The 26,922-nt window shown below is 39.8% G+C and overlaps 1 long non-coding RNA gene across 1 annotated transcript; it reads right to left on the reverse strand.

The window, feature by feature from the left end:
* Nucleotides 1–204: 204 nt before the first annotated feature.
* On the reverse strand, nucleotides 205–24,472 carry LOC137858274 (uncharacterized). Its single transcript, XR_011097612.1, has 7 exons — nucleotides 13,962–24,472; nucleotides 13,440–13,527; nucleotides 7,669–10,693; nucleotides 5,148–5,311; nucleotides 3,919–4,690; nucleotides 2,775–2,850; nucleotides 205–2,642 (listed from the first exon to the last, which is right to left on the reverse strand). It is a non-coding gene; the product is annotated as an uncharacterized lncRNA (long non-coding RNA).
* Nucleotides 24,473–26,922: the final 2,450 nt, after the last annotated feature.

A 26,922-nucleotide genomic window follows, 5' to 3' on the forward strand; every position in this document is an offset into this window, starting at 1 on the left:
AAATTATGTTACATTAGACTAATTATGACAGAGTATGCCAAACCCTAATTTAGCTGTTTCATTTATATCTTTGAATTGTCTTTCAAGCATTCTTTACACTGGAATGCAGATAAGTACCATTTTATATATTCAAGCTACATAAAAAGAGCAATCTTTTTTTAATGATCGCCGGTAGCACTTCATTGCAAGTGGTTCCAAGAAAAAATGAAAGAGTTACTGTATGCAATCTATCTACAGTAAACTGCAGCTGCAAAGGTGTTAGATACACATTCATGACCCTTAGCAAGCTAAATCTTTTTGATACACATAATAAAATGTCATTTAGGGCAATATCTGATTTCCAGAATTATATTAGGCAAAATGAAAGGTTGGGACAAATTCTATTTTTTTTTTCTTTTTTTTCAGGTTTTAATTCTTAGCCCAAGCACACAACCATATCAAAACAACTCTGTGCTTTACCATATATCATGTCAAATATATAACAAATGCAACCACATATCATTGTATATATCTGATATATCACATCAATATCCTCCAGCAAAATAATAATGTCACTCGCTGCCTGTTTCCAGGAAACTTTGCGCTGAAAATCCCTTGTAACACGTTATTGGCAGCAGCTCCTTTCCTCTCAGTTTCCAGCTGTCCAATGGGGTATGCCAAGTCACAGCAGGACCTGAGGAGTGTTTGTATTCAACTGTGGCACTGCGCTTTATGGAGATTTTCCTTGTACATTGTGCACTTGCAGACAAGCGGGATTTCCAGGACCCAGCAGGGGCTCCCCGGTGTTTATGCTGAGGTGGTTAGCTAGTTGGCAAATTGCTTTGGGCCAGAAATGTGTGACAGAGGAAAATGTATTGCATTAGCTTTTCTATCAATAACATCTTAACGCTGCCTTATAATGCAATTGCTTTCATGCTGATCCTGTCTCCTAATTTTAATTTTAGGATTGATTGGATTTTGCAATCAGGCATCTTTGGCAATGTTGGGAAGAAAAGCCCTTTCCTCCTTTCTTTTAAATAAGGTGCTATTAAAAATATAAGCAACAAAATATAAACCACTCCAGCTGCTCTAGTAAGCCATTGACTGATATATATTTGTACTGATTTGGAAAACATACAATCTTTTTGATATATATGTTGTAATCATTTTAAGATGACTTAAAAAAAATTATTATCTTAGATTTTACTCTGCCATGCACAGTGGAGCAGCATTTTGCTGGACCATTTGAGTCCTGCAGGATATTTAGTAGATTTGTAAGAGATCCAGAAAGGAGGGCACTGCAATGCCCAGCAGACGGAAAAGCTAATTTATACTTCTGTGGTGGTTATCATTCAGGAACTTCCAAGTGTTATTCACATATTGTGGACTTACACTGACCTTGTTTACACTGACTGTACTTCTACTGTGCAGTAGTGCAAGTTGTGATCAGGAGACAGCTCTGCTTGCATTAAGACTTACATCAGCGTAAGAGGTAAAGCTGGGGAGCTTTAGGGTCATTTAAGATAAAAATAATCAATAAGCTAGAGTTGAACTTTATTTAGAAAATAATTTAGGGAGTATTTAAAAAAAAAAAAAAACTTTAAATGATATTGTCAAGGGTTCTCAGATATAAAAAAAAGGTTTAGATATTTCCAAATTCCGAGGAAAAATGAATACGTATATGCTAAGCAGGAGCATTGTGCACATAACAAGACTCTGTCAATTTAGGACGCGCTGGAGCTCATCAGATAACACTGCTTTCTGATAAGCTTAGCGTCCAAATCGCCTGACTTGGAAGTCCTTTCACATGAAACATTCCCCCGGCTTGTAAGGGGAGCTGCATGTACAAAAGATCATCAGCAGAACGTGTGTTTCTATATTTGTTTATATTTGTATAGCAAATAGAGTAATGATAAAATACTTTTCAAGACCTGAGGTGAGAAATAACAGCTACCAGCAATCGCCATGCAAAAGAAAAGAGTGGGAATGCATATTATATAACACTGGGCATCTCACACTGTGTTATTAAAAACAAATGGTTTTGGTACTCAGCTGGGTCATGCAGTCAGCTCTACATTCCTTGTTTTGAGCAATTTGGTACTGTGGGCATTAAGTGACCACACGTGGGCTGCGTGAATTATACCACAGGAGAGAAGCAGCGTGAGGATTCCCATCGATATAATTACAAACAGCAACTACTTAGCGCAGCTCAGGGTGACGAACCGGGATTTTACCAAAACAAATTTCTTCAGCCAGACCAGAGGCATTTCAATGCTATAGATATTATCATCTGTGCGCGTCCAACAAGCCGAGCACGGAGGGCTTCCTGTGGTCAAGCATCCCCAGAAGAACCACGAAGTTGTGCCTGTGCTCGGCACCTTCCCTCGCCGGCTGTAAAAGCACCAAGTTTGCGCTGGGGGACGGCTCGGAGGCCCGCTTGCGGCGAGGCGCCGACAGGGGTCTCCAGCGCACCGCGGAACCGCCGCGCACCGGGGCCGGGGCCGGGGCCGGGGCCGCAGCGTTGGGTCCCAGCCCCGTGCGGCTGCTCGGGGGGTCCCACGGAGGACAGAGCGGGGAGCAGGGGTTTTTGTCCTATTTATTTATTTATTTATTATGGGTAGGCACCTGGGAGGGAGGGCCGTCTTTGGTCTGAGCCTCGGTACCTGAAGTTCAGCAAAATAAAAGATGCCTGTTACGGAATGAGGCAAAACGATGCGTGGCTTTCTGCTAGCGTGTCAAAGCCTTCCAGTTTCAGCTCAGATCAGCCAGGTATTTCCAGGAGACCTGGTACTCACCGAGTATTGAAGCGACAGAAGGCAGAAAAACTCATTTTGCTAGAGGTGATAGTAAATAATAGCGCCGTTCTGTTACCTGTGTGAAACATTTGCAGTTAGTTAATTTTTAAAGTGCATGTGGAGTTTAGGTGCTCTCTCTCTCTCTCTCTCTCTGTTTTTTAATTAAATGATTCAGGAAGACAACTGTCCAGAAAGCTTAAGGCATTTACAAGTGGAATACAGCTCTATAGTCTGTGACAATGTACAGTGGTTGATGAGTTAGTTCTAGAGGCTTCTGAATTTTAATGATGTTGGAGATGATATTGTGTGTCCTTCAGCTTGTTAGAGTGACACTAGCACTCCATAAATCATAATACCTGTGTATTGTAAAATCAATACAAAAGTGCTATCTCAGCGCTAAACCTTAATAAGTTTTTCAGTGCTCTAACAGCTTAAACTTTGCTGTAATGCCATTGGACCTGCAGGTTAGGATCAGAGCATGCTTAATTTGTTTTGTAATAGAGACTTTTCTTTAATGAAGGACCGATTAGTAAAGCTTTGGTTGCCACTCTGGTGATCAGTTGGCAGAACAGCCTCTGCAATTAAACTCGTGTATCTCTGTCCTGAAGCAAAAAAGCAGGCTTAAACAGTCAATAAATGTTAATCCAGTCAGAACCTGTCTGTGCCTTTGAAGGCTGCCCATGAGGGGCTTTTCAAATCACATTTTTTTCATCTTGTTTTAAATATGGAGGTCCCCATAGAGCTGGTACGTAGTGTACAAGGCCTCCTACTGCTCTGTAATAAGATCTGGCATACTAACAATGTTCTGTACAGATCTGTCATCTTTAGGTTTGTTTGTCCCTCCCCATCCCTGCATACCTATCTGTATGGTTACTGGTTACAAGAAAAGTAATGTTTTAAATTTCATATATATGAAAATAAAAAGGTTGCTTTTAAAATCTTTATACAAAACATGTTACTACAGATGCATAAGATTTTTATCATTTACAAATATCTCCCCCAAAGTTTTCCCCATTATTGTTTCTTTGTGGGGTGATTCTCAGGGGAGGAAGTTTACATTTATATATAAACTGCAAAGCACACATGGGAAACATGGAACTGCCAAGCAACTGTCCTTAAAACAAGCAAAAAAGAAAAGTTGAACCTTACTGAGATTGTTGTTGCTCTCTCTAGGATATGCTTCTCATGAAACATTGCCAGATATTTATCTAATTCTGTTTTTCATTCTTGTCTGCTTGCTTTCTTTTCCTATGAATGGGATAAAAAAAAGAAAGTTGATAACTAAAAGCAGAGGGAGGGTTAGCAGAAAGTTGGCTGATAGAGTTGGGAGGGAGACATGGGTGAAAGAAAGAGGCAATTCCCAGTCTTTAAATGCTTTCCATTTGGTGAAACACAGCTTTTGCTATGAACTTCATTTCCTTCCATTTTCCCGACTATTTTCAATCTGTCCCTTTACCTGCATGCATAGCTGTACATAAAGCATTAAAATACATGGGAGAGTGCATTAAATTTAGCCTAATCATAACTGGCATCCTCTTTCTGTTGCTTTGTATAATTTAGCTTTTGCTCATCATCAGGAGACTGAGAGCTTCAGATAAAAAAAGATGAAGAGAGTTGTATGAGTTGCTGCATTTGAGATGGAAATTTCTTGCTAGAAAGAAAGAGAGGGAAAGGAAGGATGCCTATCTCTTTTTACAGGGGGCCAAACCCACAGCTAGCACAGTGCTCCAACTTCCCCGGAGTCTCTGTTTTCCACCAGGGTGACCTGGAAGTGTTCACAGGCGACAAGCTGACACAGGGAGTGGGCAGTGGCAGCTGGGCGATGGGGCCAGTGCAGCACAAGCGTGCAAAATTTCAGCACAGGCAGGCAAGGACGCTAATACCACGATGTGGTATTTTCTGCTGCTTCCTGCTGGCTGTCAGAATAGTACAAATCACCAAGTTGTCTTTAGTTTAAAATATGTCGAGGAAGTAATGGGCATTATTATTAACTACATTCACATTGCTTGTAGATATGGATATACGCATACGTCTGCATACTTGGTAGCTTGAGTGATTCAGTTCTGATGAAGAATATTATGAGATTTTTAAATACTAATATATACATTTTAAAAACTCCCCGCTCTCCTTTCCAGCTTTCTCAAGCCCCACTGTTGTGAGGCCAGTCACAGGCAGTGCTGAGGCTGTGGTGTCCCTTTCCAGCCTGTGTCAGGCTGGGTCATGTTCAGCGTGAGGCACATATTTAATAACAATTTGAAGCTGAAGAATATATAAGGAATATATTTTGTCCTATTCTTTGCTATATTTCCCTTTTCAGACTCCATCTTCAGTTCTGATCACTGAATTCAGACACAGGTACATGCCCTGACTTACCTCTTGTGCCACTTCTGATTCCAGCCTGATGCTTGCACTTCCTCAAGCAGCCAGCACTGTGCAGCCAAGATGTAGTTTGATTTTTGTCTTCCATTACTCCTGTGATCTCAGCAAAGCCACTGACAGCAGACTTTGGGTTCCTGTTCAGTCAGGTTGTGTGCAACCTTGCAGAAATCATAGAGGAGACTCTTGCTGAAGTACTGAAATCAAAACTGCTATCTGCAGACTTGATTCATTAAAACATGAGCAGGGAAAGGGAAGGGAAAAAGAAAGTCAGACAGCATCTTTCAGATAAAATAGATCAAATGGATTCCAAACAGACAAAGGATATCTTGAAATACTTGGAAGTGCTTATTCAGTGCACAAAGCTATGGAGGCCACAGTCCTGGGAAGTGACAGCATAATAGCAAGGATACTGATGTCCTGAAAGCCCTACTAATCCACAAAAGACTTTCATAAATTACAATCCTGAATTATAATACATCATTTTAAAATCTTTTTTTTGAGCAGGATGTGGTGATAAATCTTTCACATTCCTTTCCTTTCATTTTCTAACTTTCTGCCACAAAGAGTTGGGCACCATGTCCCTGCCTGCATGTAGTTAGTCCTGTAGTTTAGTCAGCACATCCCAAAATTTAAGAAAGCAGGGCCAGAGCCCACAGGCTGTTGAGTATTGCTGAAGTACTGAAGCAAAGCACAATGGGATCAAATACCTCTCCAAGCAAAATGGTACATGAGATATTTGCTATCACAGAAGACCTGCTAAAGCATAAAGAAATGCATGCAGCATTCAAAGCAGGAAAAAACACCTGTCTTCTTGCTCACCGGGTCTCTAATAAGAAAGGGGGAAACGAGCATGAGGACGGACAGAGGCTAATCATGGCCAGGGCTGTCAACCAATCCATAATGCCTCCAGGTCTTTTCTCATGCATCTACCTGCCTAGTCCTGCCTCACATTTAGGCGTGAACTAAACTTGCAAGGAGCTGAAGCTGGGACGAGCAGTGCCAATGTTGTGTCTTAAACGTGGATTGGAGAAGTCAGCTTTGGACCGTGTGGTCCCAAAGTTGCCTGTATAGGGTCAGCACGAAAGCAGTGGGTTAGGAAGCAGTGCATACCCTCTCTATTCAGTGCATTCAGTTTGTTTATTTTAGAAGGTGTCTGGTCATGGGGCCAATGTTTCCTCCTGAAGGACTGGAGCTGTTTGCATAATAGCGAGCTGTCTGTGTGTGCTGGGACTGGGCTGGGGAGACGTGTTTGGAAGGGGAGAAAAGGGGGACACAGAGCACTAGATTTTGTTTGCTTTCCACTCTGTGCTAGCATTTGATGAGCAACTGCATGATCACAGCCAGAGTGTGATAATTACTGCATGTGGAGAAAACCCCGAAAATTTAAACAGGTTCTCAAGGTCATAAATGTAATTCAGTTTGTGCCTAAATCAGCATGTTGTGTCTCCTGTGCCCCTTCACTTTTTTTTTTCTTGCTGGCACACTGTTAGGATGCCCATGACCGTAGGTTGAAGTCACAGTAGCTATTCAGAGCATGGGCTCCCTCAGAGTCGGAAGGGGTAAAAAGAAATCTGGGTATAATCCTCATGTCAGCTACAGTGGTCTGGGCAGCCTCAATAATTGCGAGACACTTAGAGGCTCTCACAGAAACCTGGGAGCCTTTGACTGTTGTTTCAGTAGACTCCCATGGTCAACCTTGGGTGGCTGCAGGAGGTGAAATTTTAAGTAGACTCTAGCCTTATAAAACATCAGCAGACACATACTTGAAAGCCTAATGATCAGTTTACCTTGGCTTAATTAGGTTTATGTGTTCAAGGATATCCTGGCAGGGAAAGAGGCTTGCTACTCTTGGAGAAAATTAAAGCTGGAACAAAATTCTGCTGACCTGATGGAGAGCCTGAGCATGAGAGATCTCTGTGTGAGAGCTAGTTCTTGCGGCTGGCTCCTTGCACTCAGAGAGGTGAGCTGAGCCCAGATATCCCACTTGTTCACCAGCCATCAGCTCTCTTTTTGGGGTGGTGGCAAAGCTCTGTGCTCGGGAAGCTGGTGAGCTGGCTCAGGGCTGCTTAATCGCTCTCTTTCCCTCCCTTTCAAATCTCATTCACCCCTTGCAAAAATGAGTCTATGATTAATAGATTTTTGAATTGGCTTATAATTGGTTATTCTACTCTATAATATTAATTTTCATCTTCAACTGTTCATTGATTGAGGAATACTGGATGTGGATTGTTAGTTTTCTTCATGATACTACATTGAAGAATGATTTGGAGAATATGTTAGTGCATATTGATGACATTTTCCGCCTCCTATGTGTTTTTACAGTATTTTTCTTATTTGCTGTCCTGGAAGAAGTGAAGCTGGCTGCTATGTATAGTATTTTTTGCATTTTTTTTTTTTTTTAATAAGCAACTGTTATAAAAACACTAAAAAAATCAAAACATGCAAACAAATTTAAACCACATGAAAATGAGGAAGATACACCTGAAAAAAAATAAGCCAGCTATGGCCATCTTACCAGCTTTTCTGATCTCCTTTCCACTTCCACTTCTCTCTCCATGCCACAGTATTTCCAGCTGCATGGTAGCAGGTATCCTGACTCTGGGGCATTTCTACAGACCACAGTAAGGCTGAAATAGAAGAATTTTTGATGAGATTACTGATGCTACCCAATTCACTTCAAAGTTTGTGGGCATGGTTGGGGTATGCCACACTTTTAACCAATGGACCATGTTGGTCCATAACACAGATATTTAATGAATGTTGGCTGATGACCCACAACTATAAGAGATCCCTCAGGTCCTCCTGTGGCATGAGCCTCGGAGAGGCTGACTTTGTCACCGCCACCTGCACTGTGGAGGAAACTGTCAATGACTTCCCCACCTGAACACTTCATGGCTTTGACACCCCTGCAGCTTGGGGATACTCTAGTCCTCCCTGTGGCACAGTTGTTCCAGGGACGCCCTGAATACCTGCACCCTCATTTGAGCTGCTCTTGTTGGGCCCTTTCCATCAAAGCTGCTGGATGGTGTCTCTCTTGGAGTCAGGATCACACCCTGTGAAATAAGATCAATGTGCAAGTGCAGAAACCTGCTTTCAAACTTTCCTTGAGATGGTTTAATTTAAAACAAAAAAGTGTCACAAAGCTGTTTGCTTCTCACCTCAAACATTCATACTTTTAACAATTAACTCGCCGCGAGAGACTGCCAAAGAATGTAACTGCACTCATTTAAACATTGGTTCCTTTTATTACTGTCTTCCAAGAAGTAGCAAAACTAATTTCAATGAAAATTTGCATTTAGGAAACAATCAACAAACCACACACATAACCACATGTACGGCTCAGCGTGCTGCTGGGGTGAACCAAGGCATGCCAAGCTGCAGCCTGAAGCTAATTTTTTACAGCCGAGTTATAAAGCCCTGAAAAGGGGGTTTTATTGTGGAAATGCTGACAGAACCATACTGGTGCTACTGGCTGCCTTTCTAATTAGTCCAAAGAATGGAAAGTTATATTTTGCAATATGTGGTAAACGCTATTGTCCTGATGTTGCTGGTTTATGCCAGAACTACGGGCTTAATTTGGTGTTACATACTCTATTACAAGTTTGAAAAGGCTACTTGGACCCTTTTACTGTCTTGAAATGTGAGTGCTTTCAGGCAGCAATCTTGATTTGTACTTTCAATTATATAAATATTAAAAGGTGCAGTTTGGATTTGTTTTTGGTGACAGTAGTAGATTCCTGCTGTGTTCAGTCTACTTTGAAGAAGATGTGGAGTCCACATGGCGTTTCTTGCATGTTTTCCAGAGACTACTTTTAAATTCCTTCAATAAAAGTTACTTTTATTCCTGTTTAAGTGTTTTGTGGTAATGTTTACAGAGAAACATCCTGCCAGCAGACTAAAGTAAATAAAAGACAGGACACCAGTAACATAAAACACATCATTTTACTACTGTTCCCCACCACCTGCACTCCCCCTCTTTGCCAGAGCTCCCTGCTTGTAATTGTGCCTACCTGGCTTGGCTGCCACTGGTTTCACTGAAGGTGGCAGAGGCTGTTTATCCTGCTACCCCATCACTTTTCACTGCAAGGTTGCCACAGTATCACTGTGATAAGGCAACTTATGCACTTTGCCATCCCTTCAGCATCAATTAACTTGTCTTAATCTAAGACTGTTACTATGCATCCTATTGTAGTGCTTACAAGCTCTTGTCTTGCACCTACCTATGCTGGCCACCCTACAACAGGTAACAAAAGAATAGAGTCCTTTCCCTGAAGGTAGGACAAATCCAAGGGGAATGGATAGAAGCAATTATCAGATTACACACACGTGACATACCAACCATACCTTAAAAACATGCATAATTATAGGAAAATGAGTCAATCCACTGATTTAAATGAGACAACTATGTGATTAAGTGCTGTGCTCTGCTTTCATTTTGCTAATTTGTTTGTTTTTCTACTAGTACAGTACCTATGATATCTTGAAAAATGTTACTCACTATTGCTATATAAATGCTGTTGCTGCTAGTGTTAGTGAACTGGCGCTGGGCACAGTCTTGTGCATCAGGGGAGGGTGATATTAAGGTTCTAAATGCCTCTGTATATTTGTTTTAAATATACTATTGTACTTTAAAGTGCCTACAAATCACTATTAGTTATTATACAGTCACAATAAATTCTTTTATTTACATGTGAAATCAAGTCATGGTGAATTCCTCTCTCGTTTCAGGATAAAACTGATTTAACAACAGTGCCTCCCTCCTGTTGTAACAACATCCTGCTACTTAGCATTACCAGACTTAATTGAGCAACAAAAAGAAATTAATCCATCCTCTTCCTTCCAATCCCCACTTTTTACCCCTACCATTTTTTTTTTTGCCAGGATTGCCTTTGTGTGGTACTTGATAGTAATGCAAAAGCTTCAATAGTGAATATAGTATGTCTGCTGAGATTACACTAAAAGCAACTGTGGATTATTTTCTAAATGGTAATCCTTAACAAGAAGTTTTGTGCTTGTTCAGCAAAGCAAGGGCTCCATTTCCGTCCTTCTTTGTATTTCATTTGCTGCAGGGAGGCAGCCTCTCAGGAACGACCTGATGGGATGAAACATCAAGGTTTGACTCAACCAGATCTGACCCAACAAGCAGTGCTTAGAATTAGATCACAGTCTCCGCATGCATTAAGACCTACAGCCTACAGTAACTCTGTTAGACTGCAGAGCAGCTAGGCTGGCTCTGATTGAAATTACCATTTTGATGCTCTGACCTTCAGATCTCTTAACAAAGCAGAAAACGACCTGTCCGCTTGTCCTTCTGGCTCTGGTGAGGCAGAGTGGCATCAGCTCCAAGCCAGTGCAATATTTAACTTAATCCACGCTCCCAAATACAACATCAAGACAACAACAAACTTCAAAGAACACAATTCTTACTTACAAAAGGGACTGCTGCCACTGCCACAGGTGGGTCTTCTGCACGTCGAAGACGGTCCTGCCAACACGTGGCCAAGCAGGCAGTAACTCACCTCCCAGGTCAGCTCCAAATCCTGGATGCATTTTAAAATCCACCAAGAATCATACACTGCAATGTTTCCTGCAGGTGCTTTGCCCTGAGATAAGCACATATAGATGTCTGGCCACTGATGAATTATGAGTTCCTCCTTGGAGCTTGGAGGAATTGGGAATGCAGTTTGAAAGAATTCTGTCAAAGGATGAGAGAATTCTAGCAAAGGGGAATATATATATATCTTTTTGGTGTTAATTTGAACTTCACATATGAAGTAGCTAGAATCAACAATACCTGCTCTAGAGCTGTTACACCCTATGTCATCTCCTATGGAAGAAAAAAACCCTAATCTTTGACAAATAAATTATTCCTTAAGCACTGTGTTGCCATTTGATGTTAAGTAGCAGGTGAAAGCTACTAGTCTAGTATGAAAGCATCCAGCAAAATAAACTGGGTTATTTTACATCTTTTTGTATCAAATTGAAATTTGGCTTTGTTTTTCCAGAGTAAATTTCAGGACAGTAGATCACAAGGTTTTATTTCAACCAAGAAATAATAATAAATAAATAATGTCATACTACACGCAAATAGACTGAACTGTACAACACCCATTTCCTTGCCAGACATCCTCAAAAAAAATAAATAGCCTTTCCACATATCCTGAAATCCAAAGCAAGAAAAGTAAAACAATTTTCCAAGGTCTACTGTCAAAACAACAACAAAAACTGGAGAACTATTAACGGTGAATTGAGAAGGCTGGTAAAAATAAAGATAGAATATAGAGACATGAGAAAACATTTTGTGTTGTGCTATCCATGAAGCTGATAACTAGATCTTATTTATTAAACATTTGCATTATTACAACTCAAAGATATTGTTGGTTTTCATGAGAATTGGCAAATGCTTTTATTGCTTTGTAAAATAGTATTGAATTGTACTCTATAAATCTAATCTGTATATAGATTTGTAAGGTGTTCACCCACATATTTATAAGCATGTATAATTAATTTTGAGCTGTACCAAAGTTCTTCTAGTGAAGAAAAAATCTTGGAAAATTCAGCCAACCTAGTTTTTTTAATATAAAAATCTGTAAGTTGCAATTTAATGTGTCTAAATATCTTTGGTCTGGAAGTCCCAAAAGAGCCAAAGAATCTCTCTCACGTGAGATTTCCAGTAATTCCTGGTTTCAGCCATGTGGAAATATGCTATAAGCAGCTTTCCCATGCTATTTACTCTTCCAGACCAAACTAGTAAGAATGATAATAATTAGCATTTTTACTATGATATATTGTCGAAGTGGATGAAAAATGTGGATAAATAAACACTGAAGAATTGTCTGAAATATCTTAATATAACAACAAACAAATGATCAAACTCTTTTGAACTTCACTTTCAGCCAAGGTTTACTTTGGCTTGTGGCTAATCTCAGATGAATGTGGGTTGACCCATGATGAAGACCACCGGGTTAGATGCATGTTTAGGCTTTTCATACTCACAAAAAAATTAGACAGCACCATTTCCCAGGTAAAATTCACAGTTGTACATACCTTGTAGCCATCATTCTTGCTGCCAACAACTACCTGGGCAGGAACAGGAGCCATGACAGCTCTGGTGGCTTCCTGCTTGCTTTGCACAAGCAGGAACACTAGCAGCACTCTAAGGAGAGACGAGCTTCTCTCTTGTGTCTTTGCCAGGTGCTGACCAAAGGACTCTCCATTGTGCCCATGACATGCAAGGGACCAGCAGTCTGAGGCCAGCAGGGAAATAAATTGCTTTTTAAAATACCCTCATGCTTTGTTCTTGGAGATGTATTTTCTGCTTTCACTGATACCAATCACACATAGAAAGATACCATTCTGGGCCCAAAATTAAAGCAAAGCATGTCTGTTGTATGCTTTTTTTTTTTTTCTCCTTGAAAATTTGTTTTATATCTGAGACTTCTCAGGAAGAGAGTGAGCCATAAAAATTTTATGTGTATATTAGAATGTTAAAAGCGCTGTAGTAACAAGCCCTGAGTTTTAAATAAAATATAAGTACTGAATCCTGTATTAGGAACTGTGTAGCAGAGTCTCAGAGGCTCACTCTAAAAATTAAGGATCACTAGCTCTAAACCCAAATAAAACACAGGGAGCTGGGAACACCAGAGGGACTACCAGCGGTAGCTTTGCATACACAATGAGTTCAGGTGATCATGAATGATAGACTCACCCAACACAAACTGGATTTGGAAGTTGCAAGTAACCATGCATGGGGCCAGCAGGGTAGTGGGGATACCAAGAGCCCAGAGAAATGAGAACAGGCCTGAATCAAGAGATGCTGCATAGAGGTACCTCAGAATGACCTGTCTGGTAATGGAGCCTGCAGCAGAGCTTCACCAGCTGACCATAGCCAGAACATCCAAATGATAGACTGCAAGTCTGTCTGAGAGTCTAAGCTTAGGACTTAAAGTAGCACTAAAATATTTATACAATGTTGTGCGAACATGGGTAGAAAGGAGACAGATTAGGCTTCCTTGCCCTACATGCTTCAAAACTGGAGCTCTAGGTCCAGTGTGGGGTCAAGTGGTTTAAGTGGTTTGGTCCCCTAGCACTTAAAGTTTATCAATGTTCAGAGCAAAAGCTGCTCCTCAGTCACTTAGGCAACTCTCACCAGCAATGTTTATTAGACCTGTAGCTGCACAGCACCTGGGAATTTAGCTCACTTTTATAACCAGACTGTAAGTTGTCTGATGTAGGCAGTGGTCTCTACAATGTGATTCTCCCAGCTCACCCTTCCTTATCACTTACCTCTCTGCAAAGGCACTGCTGAGAGGATCTAGATGCACTGTTCTGATCTGATGGACTTTTACCTCCATTTTACTTTGGCTCTCCATCTCTGTAACAAACACAAAGCAGAAAGATTTTAGAGAGTCAGGACTACCTGGAATATTTATTGAGTACTACACGACACTGCTTTTACTGACTGATATGATAACTGTTCAAGCCCTCTGCTAGTCAACAAAGAACGACATAATATGCTACAATAAGCAGAAAATTCATTATCCAAAAATGAGCAGAAAGAAGCAAATATTCACTACTGTGATTTCCTTCTGTTCCTTCTCTTAAAATTTTAATGACACATTCCAAATGTTTAAAACATTTACAAAAAACATGGGAGGCTATCATCTGCATACTTTTCTTTTAGGGCTCTTTAACACATCTTCTAAGAAGTCCCAGAGATGTTAGCTAAGCCATTATATGTAATGAATCTTGGCATAAAAGAACAGCACAGCAGCAGCTACACATGAAGCGGCGTATACAATAAATTACCTCAAATGCAAACCAAATTCCCCTTGTTTATCATGTATATAAAGCACCAGCGCTCAAGATTCCCTCCAGAAGTGCCGGACTGTGTGTAATATTACTCATAGCATAACAAGGTCTAGTTCTGTCATTGCAATTGCATCTTTCCTCAGATGATGAAGTGCAGACACCTAGAGATAGGAAGGCTGTCCAAAGAAATAAAAATATCAACAGGTTTAACAGAAAGTCTGGGGCAGTGGAGTGAAGAGGTAAGTGCTCTTGGAAGTATTTCTTTAAGTCACCAAGCCTGGCTGAATCTCTTTGCTGGTGCAGCACAGCATAGCTCTACTGACATTAGTACTGAGAATATGTGCTGATTATGAATAACTCGATGTGAGAATAGAGCAGAGAGCATGCAAAACCCACCATTCTGCTTGGAAATCTATGTACATCACAGGAAGTGCTGCTTTGTACCAGTATTCATCTGCCTGTACTACCTTTGAGAGGGGCTCCATATCTGCATGTCTGGAACCCTGCTACACCTGACTGAAAACAGTCCCTTGCAGCACAGCCCCATCTGCTTCAGCTAGGCAGAAATCATCCCACCGCAAGTCTGAGGGAGGATCAAAATCTCTAGGGTGGATGTCATGGGCATGCAGAAGCAGAGAGGCTGCTGGACTTCTGCCTTCAGTCCCACGGGTATGCATTTTTAGGCAGGCAATGCTGCCAGGTTTCTCCACCAGAAGTTTAGCTATGGTTTGTAAATATACTCATGTACAAATACAACAGAAACCTCATCCTCAATGCACTGCATTTGCACATCAATTCATGAATAGCTTTTTTGTAGTTTTCATTTCATTTCAGCAATCCAGATCTCTCTCTCTCTTTTTTTTTTTTTTTTTTTTTTTTAAACAGTATGACTGAAAATCATAGGTTAGGTGATCTTCCCTGTACTTAAGTAAAAGGTTATGCAGGCACAGTCAAAATCCTGTCTTCCTCCCAATGTAATGTTGAGGTAGAACTTGTCCAACTCAAGGAAGAGAGCTCCAGGAATGAGGTGAAACCAATGTAATTTGAGAAATGTATGGCTCTGCAACCATAAATGTTGCTGTTCTTAGGTGCTTGGGGTTTTACATTTTGGGCGCACGTTACACTTATGATAACTGAAGAGTCATCCAGAGACACTGGATGTGGAACCCGCCACAACAGCAGGTGTCTTCTCTGGAAGTCAGATGGATAGCACAAGGGAAGTCAAAGCATTTCTCTATCAGCTTGCGTAAGAGACAAAACGGTAATTAATTGAAAGGTTTTGGAAGTTTGAAATGTTGGAAGCAATTCCTAGAGAGTAAGACATTAGTACATAGAAAGAAAAAAGTTGCTGAAAGGTATAGGGTATCTATTGCAGCTTTCTGAAACATATCACATCCAAAAACAGAGCCATAAGCAGTACATTTGCTTATAGGAAAAACAGTGAGTCATTAATGACCGTATGTCCAGCTTCTAGTATCTGACATCTGTTTACACACACATGTAGATGACAACCGTTTATAATTTAATTAATCAAATTTGAGCATCTATGACATCTTTTCAGTTACTATATTTATATTTTTTTGAAAATAATTCTTTAGTACACTCATTGCCAAGCATTAAAGCTAATCCCGTAGAATAAAAATGTGTGAACCAAAAGCAGCAAAAACACAGAAATCTTAAACAAAAAATTTGAAATGTTTCCATGAGACCCATGTCACTTGGGTATTGTTCCCCTTACTACTGAAAAATCCTGTGAGAATTTGTGTATCAGCCGTGTTAGTTTTCTACAGTAAGATTTGTACATAACAGCAAGTTTCTGGATCTTGTTAGCTCAGGGCAAAAAGTCATGCTTTGGAGCAGTTGCCCCAGCAGGAGGATAAAAGATGATGGTTGGTAATTACATCAGTTTTGCACTGTTGAGCAGATGTTCTTGCAGATAGATTTTGGCTGGCATTTACAGAACATCACTAGTGAATCTCATGATAGCATTGGAGGAATACTGCTACAAGTGGATGGAGCTGCATGCTTTTAATATATAGTTTATAAATGGAAGAAATAAACGAAAAGAAGAAACAAGAGGAAAGTGCACCAGGAGCTAGAATATTTCAAAAGCTTTTTTTTTGTTGTTGTTGTTTTGTTTTGAATTATAAAAAAAAAAAAAAAAAGAAAAAAAAAAGAAAAATATTTAATCTTGATTAACCTGAACATGGGCCCAGGAGATTTATTTAAACCTTAGCTTAATAAAGAGATTAAGCAATATGTGGTACCCATTTTCAGTATCCGGAGAGGACACAGTAGCTTGTATAGGGCCATAATTAGAAAAATGGAAGGAGATTCAGGGCTGGAAAGGCAGTAAAGTAATATAAACTAAGAAAGTTCTTTACCTGCATATGACTGGCAGCAGTTTGAAATACATAGAGCAGTAATCAGAATACAAGTTAAAATTTGCTAGTAACATAACCCAGATCAAAAAAGCATAATTGTGGCTCAAGGTCTCAGTCTCAATCCTTTGCTCAACCTCCAGATCGGTTTCTGGATAGGATCTTTTTTAGGTGTTAAGCTCAACATAAAAGGCAGAAAATATGCCGTAGTCTGGGAAATTCTGTGTATTTCTACCAAAAAGAGCTCTTCAAGACTGAACGTGTTTTTAAATCAGCCATTTCAATCTATTACTTTCTACAAATTTTTGTATGTTGAAAGATGAAAATATATCACAACTGCAGCCAGACTCCTGATCTGACCATGCTTTGGGCTGTCAGCATGTCTGTTAATGGAAGGATTTATTGACAAGAAGTGTTTTAAAAACAGAGCATTTACAATTAGATTAGAATCCATTCCCCTTCATTTTACCTATCCGTAGGAATGCTGACTTTCAAAATCCTCTCGTTCTTCTGCTGGCTGGCTGATGCTAAAAAAAGCTACAAACCTGTCCCTATTGGCAGGTGCCAGTTTGCAGAGTCAGACCCATGCTCCCTGCTCACCCCTTCCCCGAACAAGGAATCATGCTCTGCACAAAGCGTCAGGCAAAGTTGCCTGCAAAGTGCCAAGGATGTCTGAAATAATAAAATACACTAGGTTACTACCATATGCTTTGCTTTTAGATCTCGGTTCCAAGAGGGAAATTCAGTCAAATAGCCAAATTATAATAAATTGTACAGATTTCTTAAGACATTTAGGGCTAGCATATGCTTTGACTCCACCTAAGGGTGGTGTTATATTCACACCAGGACTCAATATTTCAAAATGAAGCTGCTGGTGTTACTGTCATGACAAAGAGCTAGATAAGAGGAAGTGTGGAGCAAGGTTGTACTGATGGACAGTATCATGAATGGGCATGGACAAATCCGCACTCGTTTTCATATAAAAACACCCCAGGGCCCACAAAGAGACCATGCTGTTGCAGAGGGCTCCAGAGGAAGAAAGCAAGCAGCCCATTAGCAGCCCTGAGCTGATACCACCAAATCAGAAGGCCATTGCCACCAACTATGCATGGCACTCCCTTCCCTCTGACTCTCTGAGGGATGCAGGTATCTCCTGTGGTACTCAGCTGTCTACAGTTTTAGTGTTCATCTCATGGCAGCAGGAAGGGTAGGGTGTGCAGTCTTGCACTTCTCATGGATTTCTGAACACAGCCTTGGAGAAAAGCAATTTTTAGTATCACTGCCCACAATGAATACTTGACCAAGCAGCTGGAAGAACCCAGAAAACATTTGCTCTCAAGTTTATACCCTCGTAGTAAACACTTTTTTCTATCATGTTGGACTCCTCCATCTAGGACATAGTTTCGTCATTAACAGCAGAGTACAGTTGTCCTTAGCACATGAGACACAAAGGAATGTAGCACTGTGATTTTTTCATGGTCTCTCCTATTCCCAGGCAATATAAATTCATTTTATCTCGCTCCTTTTCAACACTCTGCAATCACTTCAAGAGAAAAGCTAGAATTGATATTGGTTTGGTTTTCCTATAAACCTACAGCCCAGAAAGGGGACAACAGTTTGGAGGTGATACTTTGGATACTGTACTGAAAGGTACCCCCAAAGGAAACTAGAGGGTAGAGAACCAAAAAGAGGAGGACAAAGAGAAGGCTGAAGGTAGCTTGCTTTGATAAAATGATATCACCTTGGTTACAATGTGATCCACAGAAATATCATGTGTGTTCATGACCTTTTTTGAAGAAACAGTGCTTGATATACCATACCATTGCCTATATTTGTAATAAATCAAATGACAGAAAAACAAATGTCACTTATTAGAACATTGAGGTTTACTGTTCAAGTGATTAACTGAGAATCATTTGTATGATTAAATGCTGGAAAATAATTTGCTTTCACTGTGAACCTATAGCATAGATCTCATTACACAGAAGTGCTGCATATTAGTTGAAGCAAATTAACATTCAAAGACTTTCTGGAGTGGCTGCTAATCACAGGCTGTTAATTACTGTCATTACATTCAGCTGCTGAGGAGACTAACCACGGAATCATTCTCATGATCTTGGTATTTGAAAGTGATCTTCACCAATAAAAACACGTCAGACATACAGAAATTGCAAATTGCTGAATTTGCTGACGCAGTTGAAAATTCCGCTGACTATAAGTACCCGTCTAGTGATAGATGCATTCTTGACACAGTTTCAGTGTTTGGACTTAGGAAATAATGAGTATCAATGTCCTAGCAAGGGAATATGCAAAGATGAAGGAGCCCTTTGTATCCTTAATTAAGGAAAGTAGTAGCAGAGCTCGTTCACAGATAAGTGACTGTACATAATAATCATGTATTTATGTGAGGGACTGTTATGCTATATTACTATAGTGGCAATTAGATTTTCACAAAGCAGTTTTAATAAAAGGCGTACTTACATAATAAATAAACAACTAATTTCCATGGCAGATTAATTATACACTTATAGCTTAAAATAGTCACCACTCTAAGTGAAAACTAGAGGCAGATTTTTACAAATGCAAATGTACAACTGCATGTGTACAAGTGAACACATTCCTTACTGGTAAATCAGGGACAGACATGCATGAATTTCAGGAAAGATGCCTCTGTAAAAAGCAGGCTTATTTATGATTTGCATGAAAGAAAGATCCAGCCTTGCTTTGCTTGAGGGACTTAGCAGACCGACCTAGAAACAGTTTCACCAAGAGAGAGAAGAGGGCTCCGTTGAAAGTGTCAGGCCCCTGCTCAGAGACCTGTAACCTGAAGATGTGAGACCTTTCCCATGGGGTCTTCTCTAGCATCTTTTCTTAGCTTGGTCTATAAAGACCAAGCTAAGAGCCTTACAATATAGAGAAGGGAGGGGTTAGTCCTATTTCTATTGTTTTGTGTGTGATGTTAACTTGTTTTCCATGATACATAATTTGCCTACAGAATTTAGAACCAATATATTGTTTATATATATATATTTTTTTTTACATAATAAAATTTTGCTCAAAACATTGCTATTCTATAGCAAAGCCATAACACTTAATATTTCTTGACAAAACTATGGTTTAATTCTTTTTCAGTTTATGAGTTATCTGTAAACAAACAACCATCTTCTTGAGTGAGCTGCAACATAGAGAAACAGCTCTTGATTTGCTGTGTGTTCACAAAATAATTTGTTGCAGCTGCTCTGTATTCCACTCAATGGCATGCTGTAAAAGCCAACAGGCTTTTCTGGACAGAAGAAAGGCTACTGCTATTTTGAACATGATCTCCTAGATAACTCACTGAGAGAGTTTTGTGTGCTACAAATGTTTGGGAATTCAAAAACTTAATTTCATTTCAGAGAAATGCAGTCTGGTTTTGGATGTTATCAGCAACCTTCACAGGATGGGGTGCATTAGGAACAAAGGGTCATGAAAAGGCATGCCAAGCAGCATATCAGTAAGTCCTTCAAAGTAAATGAATGTTCTGTATTGTCCATGCCCTGCTGATGGACAAATACAGGTTACAATCCAAATTCTGCCCTTGGATGTTCACATTCAGCTCCTGTTGTGCCCTAATTAAATAAACACCATTTATTTTAATTAAAGCAAATGATATAACGTTGGGTAACATGTTCAATTTGGCCTGTAGAGATGACACTATTTATATTGTCAGAATAAAGCCATTAAAATAAAAAAAAAAAAAGAGAGAGAATAAAAGATAGATATAGACACTTTTTTTTTTCTCCCCCAAATGCCTTATAAACTGAGGATTATCTGACTCCTTAGTTCATACTGAGGTCAATGAATAGACAGTATATATTAAGTTCACATTGAGAACATGGATTTGTTATTTTTTAATGAAACAACACTATATTAAGTGAAGAGCTAAATTCAGATTTCCTAAGGAAGCCTGAGATACTCGTCCTTAGAAAATATGTGAAAATGACAACATCCATCCATTGTAGTTATTACAAACTTAAACAACATCTTTGAATTGTCAAACATTTTTTGGCTTACACCATAGCCACAGCATTGTCTTTACTAAATAGTTAAGAAAAATGCTCTGAAAAGTAACGTGCTTCTTCCCCCCCCCCCCACACACACCCTTAGGCCCAGTAAGTCACTAGTAAGAGATTAAAAATATTGATTGCATCCAGAAACAAAAAAGCAGTAGTTTTAACCAACATTTTTCCAGTTCTCAGGCAGCTCTGTCAATCAAGACAATGTGTATTTTTCCTAACATATAAACTTGTTTTGTACAAATAAAATACAAGATATTTTTCTATCTAACGCAATAAGGTAGTATTATTAATATTAAAAATAATAGTAATATAAAATGGCATTTGTCAATAATACTAAATAAATTAGTATTATTTATTCTGTACTTGTGCTTCTGATTTCTTCGTCATAAGAATAACTATATCATTTATCAAGACAGACAGTACTCAAGAAATTTAATTGTGTTTTCTCCGTTCTTAGTGTTTCCCTTAATTTCCTATTTTTGACACATGTAATATCAAAACACATTAATTAATGTTTTTTGTGGGCTCACATGATTTGAACTACTGAGATTTTTCTGCTACTGCAGAATCTGGCATTCAGGCATATGAGCTGTCCTGGCTGTATTTTTCAGTGCTAGGTGTCTGCAGCTATTCCCTTGTCTCACTCCTTGAGATGTGCGTTACCTTCAGTCCCACTCACTGATGTATCTGCTATTTGCTCCTGAGCATCCAACTCGTGTTTTAGGCCAGGCTCTGCACCTGGAGACATAAGTGAGACATCCTCTTCCTAACTGCCTTTGGCCAAACAATCATCTGTGACCAAAGGAGTGGCACTGGGCATCTGCATGTAATTGCCATGAGCCAGTCTCATCAAAATGCCCCACTGCTCCTCAGCATACTCAGACGAAGTGTAAATTGAATCCTAGCCATTTCACACAACTAAAACAGGCTGTAAATTTTGACAGCCTCCAGTGGAGGGCACATGCTCCAGACATGGCCAAGAAGAAGGATTTCCTGGCTTAGCAGTCACAGCAATGAAAACGCAGCTTTCTCTGAAGGGATTTACACCCTTGAAGGAGGTTGAGACCTGTGACTTTCATTCACCACAGTAGATGAAGCAGAAACATTTTGAACAAAGAAAGGGCTTCAATGTCTCACAAGAAGCACTGGTAGCTACAAGAGAAATCTTTGAAGATTAACAAGAATTTTACCAAGGAGTGAAAATTTCCAACTCTGTGTAGAAACAGTGAAACACACTCCCATCACCACCTGAAATGTTCGTTAGGACAAGAGACCCAATTGTCCAGCATCCTGAACAACTCAGTCCTTGTGCTTCTAGCTTCCTAAAATTCAGCTGGTACCCAGCTTCTTGTCCTGTGCCATGCGAGGCCTCATTTTTGCTGAAGTTTAGCAGGGGCAATAACCCCTGTTTTAAACCTGCTGTGGTGGAGGCATGCTCCATCAGGCCAGCATGTGATAAAACTCAACCTGGTCACCCTGACATGTGACATTTAGAAGAAAATAATTTTGCTGTCCTTTTCATCCACCCTCTATTTGAATGGAAATTTTGCCCAGATACCTTACTTTTAAATATTATTGTGTATTCTATTATTTTAACATACAAACTCAGGAACTTTCATTTGAAACACCAAATAGTGTATTATTCAAATGCCCAGCAGCTTAACTGTAAATTAAAATGAAAGGTTTCAAGCTTTTGGAAAGCACAGAACATGAAATATATTTGCATGCGTTAAAGTGTTTCTTGATCTTGTCACTGGAGTAGTCTCCTCACAGAGTTCAAGGAATTAAACACTATTTCTCTCTCCATAACAGTAAGTTATATGTCCTTTTGGTTAAATGTGATTTTTGTGTGATGTAGTTATCCAGATTGTTCTCAGTAATAAATCTGCTCCTGCATAATTGATTAAATAACCCTTTGCTAGTTCATGTTGGTAAAATACATTCGTTCTTTTTGTAAGTGTAGATGACCTTGGAGGATGCAAGCCAGGAGGAGGGTAACAACGTGACAGCTGAACATGCATACAGAAGGGATCTGCCTGGTGTAATCCTTGCACTGCGAGCAAAAACCTGCCTGGAAACTATGGAGATCTTGCCCAAGAAAGGTTTTCAGCAAGGACCCTGAATAGAGTGGTTCAGGGACTACAGATCAGGTAGTCAGCCACAAATACGCACAAAATGCTTCGGTCAGCTCAGGGCACTTTCTGAACATACAAATCAATGACAATTAAAGTGGATTATGAAAAAGCAATAACAGATAGTTAAGTCTTTATGTGATTTAAACAAGCTAAAGATGCAGGGCCTGATTCTTCTTGTATGCTCAAGGGGTAGAGATGTAGCTTTAATAAAGCATATTCTCTCTCTTCTTTTTTTTTTTTTTTGTTTCCTGGAGATCTTTGAATCTGTTCATGATGGAGGATTACTGTAATGACTGGGAGGGGTTTAGGCTGTTGAGACTCCTTTGTTACTGCAGATGCAACTCTCCATGCTGAGACAAGACATATTGTCGTAGCAACTCTTCTGATATTTTAGGATACTTTGGGTTAGATTTAATGTGCCCTTACTTAGCCTTTTCTGAAAATCACCTTAGAAGAATCTGAGAGCTACAAGCATTGCCTGAATGTACAAAGTAGGTTAGGACAGATATCCGCTTCAGTCAGTACTTTCCAACAGCTCTCATTCATTAGGAAAAGAGTATAAGATACATGCAGAATTATTTTCTTCAAATATATTAACCTGATTTCTAGTAACCAGCTGGTTATGGACTTGCTGTATTGAATATTTTTCTGGATCACTGCATTTAATACCAAATTGCTCAAATATCTATGAATTTGTCTAATCATTTTTAAAACTCATCTATAATTTTGGCCTCCAGGATATCCTGTGATGATGAATCCTTCAGGACTTTTGCTATTTGTACTTGACAGTACTCAGCCAGTCCAAAGAATCTGACCCCCTGACTTGAAGTGAACTTGCTGGAAAACAAACCACAAGAGCAGAGAACAGTAACAGCCTTAGTGAACCTATTATACAATAACAATGTATTTAAAGGAGGTAATTTTGCATAAAGATCTAAAAATAACCAGGCAGTTTGCAAATGGTTTCCAGTGGAAGAATTATATGTACACTTTAAGGAAGTAAGAGAAGTGAGTTTTCACATTTATGAATGGATACGACTGTGCAAAGCCACATATAAAAGCAAATAAAGTTAAAGGTTCCCTGCTGCAACACAGCAAAATTAGTGAAGTGCTTTCAGCACAGAAATAATGAACATGCTGAGGGCTCTTGGCCGCAGGGAGAATTCTGGTTCTGGAGGTCTGCACATGCTGCAAATGCCTGAAGAATATCACAGGGAAAATGAATTGCAATTAGCCAGCTAGCGATTATTTTAAAGCAAAAAAAGGGTCTGAGCAATTCCATAAAGATACTGAAAGTAAGCTTGAGAGTGACAGGGTAGGCAACAAACTGAAGAGATTACTACAAGATGTTGAAAAGAGCTTTACAATAAATCAAATCTTCAACTGGATATTTGGACTCTTTTTTTTTCTAAACAAACTCTGGAAATTGAAATGGTAGAAATAACCTACAAATCAAATAGATGTAGGGGGGAGGAGTGTTAGTGCTTCCTATTCCAGTCAATAACTACTCCCTCTTATCAGTGATCAGATTATTTAGCAATGCAAATGGTGACATTAAGGAACCAACACAGCTGGAGGGATGCGGAGATGGCTAACAGCGATGTTGTTTTCCACCGGTACATACAATTCCAAACCTGAGAACGCATCAGGCCACAAAAGGAAAACTGGATCTGAGGTTTTCCTGTGTGTAGTTCAAGAATTTAATCACTGAGGCAAAAACTTACAAAAGAATCAACATTATATCAAAATGCATTAAGCAATGCATTAAGGATGAGGAACCAGATTTACATACACTGTAGCTCAGTATTTTTGCTGAAAATCAATACCAAGAGAATTCAGAAATCAAATGAGAGTACACAGGCTCAAGCACACTGTTTTATTATAGTGCACTTGATTACTCCGACTGATTATTTTCTATAAACAAGACTATATAGAAGCTGGCAATCTACTACAGTACCACAACAAAAAATATACCATTTATGAAAATGAGAGGAAGACCTTCGTTACTAAGAAAGGAGCACAGGCTCCTAAATCAGCCAAGCTTCCAGGTTAAGTAATAGTGGGACTGAACTGCAGCAGCAATGGTAAGATATAAAAAGGTCAAAGCAGGAGACAAAGGCAAATGTAAGTTTAGAGGACGCAGCAACAGTTTGTCAACATCTCTGTCAACTTCTCAAGATGCAATTCTTCATCTTCATAATGAGAAGCAACCTCAACACATGGCATTTTCTCTGTGGTGGGCTCACTCTTTCTCCCAAAATACTTGAATGACCCTTAGTTTGTCACTGGAAAGCTACCAATCTGTCAGTCACAACCTCTGATGTCTCACCAGTAATTCTTCCTCTCGCTTTCCAAAAGCAATTGCTGCATTCACACCACTTGCAGCAAATCAATCTCTGCTCTGTGAGACTCACCAACTGCTTTAAGCACCCCCCAGCTCAACAACTCCTCCCATGCCACCCCCTCTGCTCCCTGGTGACAACATTCAGGGGTCCCTGCCAGTGCTGCTTTGCCCTTGGGCTCTGGGATGGAGCTTAACAAAGCTTTCCAGTTGCTACAATTCTCTCTCCTGTACACTGCGATCCAAATGATACAAAGGAACACCTGAACTACTTCAAAATCCAGGTGAAGAATGACATTTCAAAGTCTATTGGCAGGTATTTGCATGACAGATATCTCACAGTCACTCAGAAATCTTCTTCATCACTGTGCAGTATAATAATAGCATCTTTATGTAATTATTGGAAGCAATTCCATATGGTTTTGCTGCCTGCCCATGCTGTCTGAACACAAGCTGGCCTCCTCCTTGATCCCTTCCATGGACTGTGGTCACTTCAAACAGGGAGGGGAAACTGACTCACCAAATTTTGTCTTCTGTTATCCTGTCTTTTTCACTCATCTTTGCAAACCAATGTGCTAGGCAAAGCAGCACTCCCTACCCACATACACAGGAGCTTAACCCAACAGACAGATATCAGTGTGTGGTGCAAGATGTGCAGATGTCGGTGTGTGGCTGCCTAAGGGGAAGGGGAACCCAGATCACATGCTGGAGGAAGCCTGCCCACAGCCACACAGGTGGCAGTGGCACAGCAAAGCCACAGCTTCAGACAGCCCACAGGTCTTCCCCAGGATGTTAAGCACAGCTTGTTTCCATTCAGGTCTCCAACACAAGGACATGAATGAGGCGACAGCAACGGGAACGTACAAGGGAGCTCTCTAGCTCCTTGCTAATCCTGATGCACATTTAGAGCAAACAACATGCTCACCGTGTGTATGCAAACTCTACAAAACATAGAACTAGTAAGTTCAGTTCAACATAAACAATACAAATACTTTCTTAAAAGAGGTCACAGTGCATTCAGTAAGATTATTTCTGTCTTTGTTTTTTGCATACCTTTTTGCCTCACTCTCCTTTTACCCCACTAATTCTGATGAAGGTGTGTGCGTAGTGCATTTCAGGCATCGTCTTACTAAAGAAGAAAATGTTACAAAGGTGTGCTCCCTCCAAAATCAAAGATGTGAGAAAGCCCTGTTCTGCTTTGAGCTATGGGCCCGCAGCGCTGAGTGGGTAAATGTTTTCTGGTCAGGGCAGTATTTTTCCTGTGGCTGTGTGCTGCCAGAGTGTTTATCTTTGCTCGAGTTGCCTGGCTATTGCAAAGCTACTTGAAATGATTCATGGGTCTGACAGATGTCTGGTACAGCTGGATATGTCCTTGATTATCCCAAAAGTCTGGACAACGCTGTCATTCACCATTGCCCAAATTATCTCTGTATTGACTGCAGAAGCCTCTGTGACAGTACTGTAATGGCTAATTACCCAGGATACCTTTGATACTTTACAATGGTTTAGAAGAGTTTAAAAAAAAATAAAAGAGTAAAAGTATTGGAGTAAAATCGTGTCAGTGAAAAGTTATACCTTACATGTTCCAAAACAACATATGCTTTAACCTACATTAGAATATGCTGTATAGGCAAAAGAAACCCAAGCTTTCCTTTTAAAAAGGACAGATTTCCAGCAAAATGGGTAAAGAGGAAAATGTAAAGAATCCTGACAATGATAAATCATGGACAATAGAAGGAGCTATTAGCCAGGAGAGAATTGTATGTACAACATTCTTGGAGGAAAAAAAAAAAAAAAAAGAAAGAAAAAGATGATGAGCAGCCATTTGCCTGCTTTACACATTGCAGGAAAAAGAACATGTTCTGCTTAGCAGATAACAAAGAGCAGCATGGGCAGTGATGTTTAATATGTATGTGGCTATATCATATAACCAGCTATAAGTAGGTTTGAAAGCAGAAATCTTCTTTTTCTCACATTATCAATTAGTGTTTTTTTAAGAATACATTTTCTGCAAGGTAGAAATACATTAAGAAAAGTTGTGAA

The sequence above is a fragment of the Anas acuta genome, chromosome 6 (genome assembly GCF_963932015.1).
Source record: "Anas acuta chromosome 6, bAnaAcu1.1, whole genome shotgun sequence".
In the NCBI taxonomy this organism is placed as follows: Eukaryota; Metazoa; Chordata; class Aves; order Anseriformes; family Anatidae; genus Anas; species Anas acuta.